Source organism: Bubalus kerabau, chromosome 19, assembly GCF_029407905.1.
Source record: "Bubalus kerabau isolate K-KA32 ecotype Philippines breed swamp buffalo chromosome 19, PCC_UOA_SB_1v2, whole genome shotgun sequence".
Classification (NCBI taxonomy): Eukaryota; Metazoa; Chordata; class Mammalia; order Artiodactyla; family Bovidae; genus Bubalus; species Bubalus kerabau.
In genome coordinates, this window is record NC_073642.1 from 3,696,754 (window position 1) to 3,705,593 (window position 8,840).

Consider the following 8,840-nt stretch of genomic DNA (forward strand, 5'->3'; position numbering starts at 1 on the left):
AAACAGAAGCCATCTTAGCTGGCCGATCCCATGGGACCAGGCGGTACCCTGGGTGAGGCATGAAGACACTTCTGAGGCAAACCCATAATGGTATTGCCAGGGGATAGAGACTGATGGGACCATATGATTAACTGTTTAATATAAAGTATTGAAACTGTGCACCTCAGATTGGGACTTGAACCCAGCCAAAAACCTGATTGAGACTTGAGCCCATGATCTTTTAATTACAATCACTCACCTGCTATCTGGGCTTCCCAGGTGGTAAAGAATCCACCTGCCAATGCAGGAGATGTTGAGATGAGGGTTTGATCCCTGGGTCAGGAAGATCCCCTGGAGGAGGGCAACACAATCTACTCTAGCACATTTGCCTAGAGAATCCCATGGATAGAGGAGCCTGATGGACTATAGTCCATAGGGTTGCAAAGAGTGGGACATGACTCACGCCAGAAGCTCAGTTTGAATCCAACCTCTTGAAACTGGTGGGTTTTACATTGCCATACTTGATTCAGGGCTGAAATGTTTAAATAAGAACTTTGAAGCATCTGTGTTTGTGTGATTATATGTATCTATGTGTGTTGTAGATGTATAGTATTAGCAAAGCTAATTTGTTACAAAAAAAAAAAGCTCTACTTAATTGACTTTTTTAAAAAGTAAGTGCTTATATAAGTACTCAGGAATATAAAACTGGCCAGAATGAATTTCAGGTTTATATGATTTAGGAAATAGTCAACACTAAATTAATATCTGGTATTGAAGGTGGTTTAAGCTTTTTGCTCTGATTAATACAGACATGTCTGTAGAGTCATGCATAATAACTATGTTGTACCTAGGTTTATTAGAACTTATTATATCTATTGCAAATTTGTCAGCAAGAAAACTAACTCAATGTTACTAAAAAAAAAACCAAAAACAAAAAACTTCTAAGGAAAGTGAAATGTATGTTTTCAGTAAAAGAAGATGTGAATAATAATAATAATAATAAAACTAAAAAAGAGTTGTGCATGATCAGGACTTTCTAAGATTGAATTAAATCTATTAATAATTAGGTAAATGAATTTTGATGGGAATGGGCTAACACAAGGCTGGATTTGATTTCTTCCACAAAAGTATTCTTGAAATGCAGCTTTTGACAACAGATTGTGTGAGCTTCTTTACCTTTAAGTAATTTGTATTTGCTTTTGAGATCTCTGATAACTTTGAGAAATAAGTATTGTTTCACAGTGACCAATGATCTTATTTGACCAAATGTTTAAAAAATTTTGACAAACTTCCAAAATATCCAATTTTAATTTAAGTTCTATTGATTTTCAGCTAATTTTGGGATGCTTTAGAGGGTCCCTGAGGCATCTCAGAGAAATATTTAACCAGGATTATTTGGTATGGTAAGTTAAATGTAATCATTTGTAATTCTGGTTATTGTATCAACTAAAAAAGATGCACAACTTGAGAGTTGTGAGTTGTTTTATTTGGGGCAAAATGAGGACTGTAGCCTGGGAGACAGCATCCCAGATAGCTCTGAGAGAGTGCTCCAAAGCAGCCATTGGGAAAGGTTTTGGTGAAGGGGGAGTTCAATGCCATGAAGCACTCATTTTACAAAAGGTTTTTGTTAGTCATGAGGATCTGATGTCACCATGAGGGGATTTAGTGCTTCTCTAGATAAGAGGAGATACAAGGGTTGAGATCATAATATCTGTTTCTAAAAACACCCAACTATCTAAAGACCTGTCCCACCGGATTCCCTGGACCACAGAGAGCCTCACTCCACCCTGAACTCCTTCAGCGGTTGTTGAAGGTCAACAGCTATAGCAGATTGGGGTTCAACCTCCATAGAGACAGATGGCAAATGCCTTTGTTGTTCAGTCATTGGCAATGCTCTTGGTAAGTGCTAATTTGTAGTTGACAATTGTAACCAAGTTTTTCATCAGCTACACTGTAATCGGATGTTTGCTGCTGCTGCTGCTAAGTCGCTTCAGTCGTGTCCGACTCTGTGCAACCCCATAGACGGCAGCCCACCAGGCTCCCCCTTCCCTGGAATTCTCCAGGCAAGAACACTGGAGTGGGTTGCCATTTCCTTCTCCAATGCAGGAAAGTGAAAAGTGAAGGTGAAGTCGCTCAGTCGTGTCCGACTCTTTCGCGACCCCATGGACTGCAGCCTACCAGGCTCCTCTGTCCATGGGATTTTCCAGGCAAGAGTACTGGAGTGGGGTGCCATCGCCTTCTCCTAATCAGATGTTTAACCATGTCTTTTAATTCTTTTGTCATTTATAGATTGTTATTTTTGTACTCTGATGCTGTTACAAAAAAGTGCTGCATCATCAAGGAGATTCATAGAAAGGCTATGGAAGCAGCTACAAGCTGTTTCACCTCAAGAGGAAGGCTGTGTGAGTACTCCAAGCGATACTGATTTAAAACAAGGAGATGTCCTGCCCCTGCAGCCCTGGATGAGGCATCTAGATTTTCACTCCCTGATGTCCAGGTTGATGCCCCTGCTCAGACTTGAAGCCGTTTCAGGAGATGTACTGTCACCCTTCTGCTTTCCATAAGAATATGGGAGTAAAACTTCTCAGGGGGGAATGACACAGGAGGGAAGCAGGTAGGCCACAACCTTGGAAAGAATGACATTGCCCAAAGACATGACCCTAACAGATGAGAACAAAACAGATCCAAGACGGCAGACCAGTCAGCTTCCATTATAACTTGAGCCTCAGCATATGCTCATTGTAACAATCAGCTAAGACATACCCACTGGCACCATGACAGTTCCAAAACTGACCATAAAAGTAAAAAGTGGGCAGTAGCCCAATTCCTGTGAGTCCCCAGATAGTTGGACTACTCCTCCCACTCATTAGCCTGTGCAATTACCCACCCATATAGAAACTGACAGCCCCGCAGCCTGGTGCTGCTCTTGCTTTCTGAGATGGCCCTCACTTTGTTTGTGGAATGTGCTTCTCTCTAAATAAAACCACTTCTTACATATCAAAAAAAATTGCCTTTACCATAACCATTATTTAAATTGAAATAGTAAATTTATTAGGAAATTCATCAGATGGATATTATCCATCCATTTTCAATCTGCATTCTGGGAAAGTTTAATGACATGGCAGTAATGCTGGCATAAGTTATGTACAAAGAATGAGACCCAAAACCTTGCATACAGCACACACCTCATTAAGAGATGAAAAAAATCAGGTCCTTGCATTTCCTCTCATCTGTATTTTCCGAATATCCTGAAGAGAATACATTTATAATCTGATAAAATTATAGATGTTCTTAAGGGAGAAAGAAGAAACTTCACCCTATTAACTTGGTAAAATGTTAAATTAACTTGGTAAAACTGAACATGACAATGTTGCTTATAATAAGATGATGTTCTTTTCTGAGCTTAATCTAGCTTCAAAATTCCTTCTGAAATGTGGCCTTCAGAGTCTACCATGACCCTCCAGGTGTGGCTGACCCCTGGGTGTGTGGGAAGATTGGATGGAATTAAAGAATCTCACACTCATCTAGATTGACAGCTTCCTCACACTTGCATCCTGGTAGCATTTATCCATTCATCCTCATTTGATTTTCTATGAGGACCCTTCAGTCCTGTGAAGGCAGCTGTCCTGCCCACTACCTTTATTTGTCAGAGGCTGGGATACCCTATAGGCTCTGTCATGTTGTCAAAAGGTATTTTCTCTTCTCGAAAGCAGTGTCTAATTCTTTCCGCCGTTCCCCGTATGATTCACTGTTGGATGCTCTCACCATCTTGGACACATGAGTCTCTGCTCTGATCTGATGATGCCCTTTACCAGGTATCGACCACAGTGGGCACAGAAAGGCTTTGCTGGTGCCCAGCACAAAGAGAGAGTCCCTTTATCTCATCCCTGGAGTGACACCCTGCCTGGGTTCTGCAGTGGGATCACATGGGCCTGTGCAGACTGCCACCCAGAGCGGTTTGCTAGGGTCCAGGGCAGCCTGAGTGGGTCCCCTACTGGCAGACAGGCACCTGACTGTCTCTATGCCTCTAGACTCCCTGGCCCTCCTGTCCTGCAATGCCATCAGGCTCTCTTCCTTAGATGTGGCTCCCCACTTATGTTACCCTGCAGGGTCTCCCAGCCTGTGCAATTGTGTCCAAGGACCTCTGGGGACATTCCTCTCAGTTCAAGGCATTGCTCTGACCCAGCTCCCAGGAGCTTCACTTTCCTGCCAACCCTTTCCTGCTTGGTGGCCACATGGGCAGTGGTTCTCCCCTGAGGAGTGGGTGGCTTGACCCCCAAAAGACACTTGCTGCTGTGTGGAGGTGGTTTCAGTGTCCTAACTGGGGAAGAGCATCCAGTGAGCAGGTCCAGAGATGCAGCCAAACCTCCAATGCTCAGGGTGGTCCCCACGACCAGGGATTATCCCACCTGGGTGGACTCTGTCAAGGTTGAAACGCCTTGCCATAGGGGCATGAGGAGTGAAAAAAGAATAAAAGGTGGTCTTTGGGTCCACAGGAAGCCTTCAATAGAGGATGGCCCGCCCGATGGTGACCCCTCTCAGCACACTTCTCCCGCTGTCCTACCAAACTGCCAGTGGACACTCAGTTTCAGTTTACGTGGCCAGAGAGGCACTCGGACCCCACCCGGGCCGGGCCTCCCAGCATCGCAGCACCTCTGCACAGTGAGTCTCCTACGTGGGGACCCCACACCTAGTGGGGAACCACAGCTGGTGCTTGAATTATAAAACTAAGTAGGAAGAAAAGAGGTTATTGGTGTGCATTTATAATGAATCTCACAAATGAGAAAATTCCTACAGATAAGTGAATTTAAATCGGCAATAAAGAAAGTAGCTCCCTATTCTGTGAGGGAAACACACATTTTTTTTGTCTTCATGGCAAGTTGCCTGTGGCCAGAGTCAACTTTTCCATACCAGTGGGAGACTTTCTCAGTGAATCTAGAAGTGAAAGGAAGAGTCCAAAGATCTTACCTTGTACCTGTACCTCTTCAGGGTTTCTGTGAAAGTGTGTGATCCTTGCTTGGGGTCCCACATGCCCTGGCAGTGTCAGCTCATGTCCCAGCAAACTCAAAATGCTTACATCAGGAAAGCAGCTTTCACACCTGGGAAGTACTTCCACTGGCAAGAAATTGGATGATTGAGGGAGAAGGTTATTAAATACTGGCCAAATCTTCAGAGCACAAAAGTGACTTTCTTTGACAGTTCTCAGGGCATTCCAGAGTTCTAGGAAATTTCAGTTCTTAAAATAATACTATAGGGATTCCTTTGGCCTTTGGAGCACATGCCTGCCATGGGGACTGGGAAGGTAGGGAGTGAGTGTCTGAAATTTGTAAGTTCCACTGAAGGTTGCAGTTGACTTTTCCTTACACGGGCTGCCAAAACCAGCACTTGCTTGGTGCCCCTGCAGGGGAATGTGCTGCAAGTCCCACAGAACTCTCTTGTTTCCCAGTCTAAAAGGGAGTTTGTCTTGGCATAGGGTGGTTTGTCTGACACGATGTACTGGCTGTCATATTCCCAAATGTTAGCTGAGCACTGCACCAGGAAGGTCGACATGGGGCTCCCTGGCCAGTGCCTAGCGGGCTCCCTGCCCCTGTCAGGGTTGGTGCTCAGTCCCAGGACCAACCTGCAGGCCTCTTGGCTGCACCAATGCCTCCTCTTGATCCTTCAACCTTCAGCTTAGAAAGACTAACTCTGTTATAGAGTCTGAGCTTGTACGGCTCACACACTACGGATCTATAGATGGAGAGATGAGGCACTGGGGCAGTGAATAACATGAGTAATGACTTTATTCAGGAAGCTGGGAGACTGAGAAGATGGTGGACTCCTGTCCCAAAGAACCATCTCACTCGAGTGAGTTTGATTCCTGGTATCTTTTATGGAACAAAGAGAGGGAGGTGAGGAGGTAAAGTTAAAAAGGCTCTAAGTTGTTGCAAATGTTTCCTGGTTTCTGCCAGACTCCAGACAAGATGTGTTAATTTGTTCATTTCTTCTTTCCTGCAGCCATTCTCATGTGGACCCGGTCAGGATGTTTCCTGTGAGGTATCCATTATTCTTGCCTGGTAAAATCCCATGGACAGAGGAACCTGGCAGGCTACAGTTCATAAGGTGACAAAGAGTCAGAAACAACTGAGTGACTGAGCACACATGTGCAAGATAAAGAATTTTTTTCAAACTTTTAATTTTATATTGGAGTATATCTTGATTACCAATGTTGTGGTAGTTTCAGGTGGACAATAAAGGGACTCAGCCATGCATGTACATGTATCCATTCTCCCCCAAACTCCCTTTTACTCCAGGCTGCCGCATAACATTGAGTAGAGTGCCCCGTGCTATACAGTAGGTCCGTGTTGGTTATCCACTTTACATAGGACAGTGAAACAAAGGTATTTTAGCTTAACACTCAGCCATGGGAGGCAGGGTTCCCAGAGATGAGCCGTTACGTGCACTTTAAACTGTAGGCCACCTCCCTTTAGCGATTGACCTGTAGCAAAAGCAATAGAATACAAGGGTTAAAGTCAAAGAAGTGGGTCCACTGTGGAGTCAGACCTGCTCTTCCCATCACTAACCCACCAGACTTAGGAGTCAGGACAGGTTTCCCAGGCCTGAGCAGTTGCTGAGGTGCTCTCAAGCTGTCGACGCTCACATAGGCCTGAAGAGTGACGGACCTTTCATGGCAGTGCGCCCCTCGGAGGAGGCGGGGGCGTAGCCTCCTGCCCACAGCTGTGGATGAGGAGGTGGGTGATGTCGGCTTCTCATCTGCGCCCCCAGAACACAGCTCTCCCAGGGGCTCGCTCCTGCCCCCTCTCCCATTCCCCCAGGTGGTGTCCCTCCTTCACAGAGACAGAGGCCCAGGGCAGCGGCACAGCACTCAGTCAGTGGACGGGGCCTCACTCTGCTCCAGGTGCTGCAGCGTGTGTCGTCTGAAGGACGGGCAGTGGCCTGCGTCCTGTGTTGCGGCCACCTGTGGGCACAGCCGCTTCCGGCCACCCGCCTCTGGCCTGAGCCCGAGGCTGGCCTCCCCGGCCTTTCCTCCTCCCCCGCTACGTCGCTCGGTGGCTCCCACCCTCCCAAGCCTGGCACAGCCAGCGGCCCGCTTCTCTCCGCAGCGGTCTACCAGTCTCCCTCGAAGCTGACCCTCTCTTTGGGGTGCTGATTGACTCAGCCGGCAGCAGGAGTGCCTTCGTGCACATTAATTAGCATGGGGCGGGGGATCCAATCTTCGTCCACCTTCCAAGCCCTGCGGGAAGCTACAGAGGGTTCTGAACTTTGCTGACGGCCTCTGATAGGCAGACACGTCTTGAAGGCAAAGGCGTATCTGTTCCATAACACCGAGAGCAGTACACTGCGGTAGGGGCGGGGGCAGCGCGTGTAGCCGGGATTTCCTTTGCCCCTCAGGGAGCACAACGGCGCGGCGTGTGGAGTGGGCAATGGCGCCCCCTCGCGGTGCGCGCGCAGCCTGCAGGGCCAGCCACGGGACCAGGCCTGTGGAGAGGGATTCAGAGAACGCGGTCTCGCGTGACTTCCTTCTGAGGTAAACAGTACACATAGCTTAACCCCAAAACACTGCTTTGCTTTTCATTTTGATTCCTTTCCTGGACTTTCAATAAATATATAAATTTTTTCATGTATCTAGCCCTATTTTACACATTTCCCTGCTTATCTTATTTATTAAAAGAAGAAAGCTGCTAACGTTTCTAAAATGAAATCACTCTTCACCTTTCAGTCATTTACCACCTAGACAGTAACCACCACCAAACCCATTCTTCTTATTTTATTGGAAAAATCTCTTAAAGAAAAATCTCCCCCCCACCCAATTTGTGTTTGATACAAGAAATAAGGAAGCTGTGTGTCTAAACCTACTAGTTGATCATCAAGCACTTGAGGTGTTTAAGAAAAGCAAGGCTGAGGTGTAGGCTGCCTGGCTGGCAGGAGAAGAATGGGCTCCCGGAATTCAGAGAGGCGCTGTGGGCGTGGATACAGAGGAAAGACTTGAGGGAGACGATGCCCTCAAGTCTGATTATCACCCAAGGAGGGGGCGGGAGGGCTGGCAGCAAGCAAGGCAGAGGATAGAACCTGGACTTTAAAACAGGAGTCACTGCTTGAATTTCATTCAGGAGGCAAAATATACACCCAGCCCACTGCCAGCAGTCTTCACACCTACATTTTCCAGCCACTTAATTAATAAAAATAGTTCTAACATTCATGCAGAAAAGGAATTAAATTCTATATAATGTGCTTTGTAGATTAGACACAAAGAAGTTCTCGTTAAATTTATTTCTAATAACAGGACACACTCAGTGAAGGAAGGCTTCTTTCCAGAAGCCTGCATTTGCAGTGGGAAGATTTAGAAAACAGACGGGACCTACTCTGGCTCTGGGAATTCTCTAAGAATCCAGGAAGGCAGCTAGAGGGTTTGACATCTTGATGACATGACCATTTTTCAAACGTTCCAAAGAACATTCACTGGCATTCTAAATGTATAACTCATGTGCGTCATGATTCCATTTCCCTTAAAACCCCTGACTTTCCCACGAACAATTTCTCTTCATAAAAATAAATTGAACTTGACATCCTACAAGTAAGAACAACACAATGTTCTGTGCCAGAGTGAGATGCCGTCATGGAAAAGTCTGTAGTCTAATAGAGCTTTTGACGTGGAAGAGCTATCGTTTGGACCTTTACAAATGCAATGCAGTGCAGCCATAGAAGATTGAGCTTTTACCATGCTCACAAAAGGAAAAAGGTAGCCCCTATTTTTCCCAGTTTTGTCTGTATATGATATAGCATCATGGTACCAAAATTTAGTCCAGTAAATTTATTGGGAAATGTATTTTAGTGACAAATGCAAAGAGCTTTGTAGAGAC

The 8,840-nt window shown here is 45.8% G+C and overlaps 2 long non-coding RNA genes across 2 annotated transcripts; both read left to right on the plus strand.

Annotated features, from left to right (window-relative positions):
* Positions 1-361: 361 nt before the first annotated feature.
* On the plus strand, positions 362-2,533 carry LOC129634434 (uncharacterized). The gene is made up of 4 exons (XR_008705635.1): positions 362-479; positions 1,312-1,382; positions 1,721-1,878; positions 2,269-2,533. It is a non-coding gene; the product is annotated as an uncharacterized LOC129634434 (long non-coding RNA).
* Positions 2,534-3,692: 1,159 nt separating this feature from the next.
* LOC129634264 (uncharacterized) lies at positions 3,693-6,225 on the plus strand. The gene is made up of 3 exons (XR_008705497.1): positions 3,693-3,794; positions 4,476-4,641; positions 5,977-6,225. It is a non-coding gene; the product is annotated as an uncharacterized LOC129634264 (long non-coding RNA).
* The last annotated feature ends 2,615 nt before the right edge of the window (positions 6,226-8,840 follow it).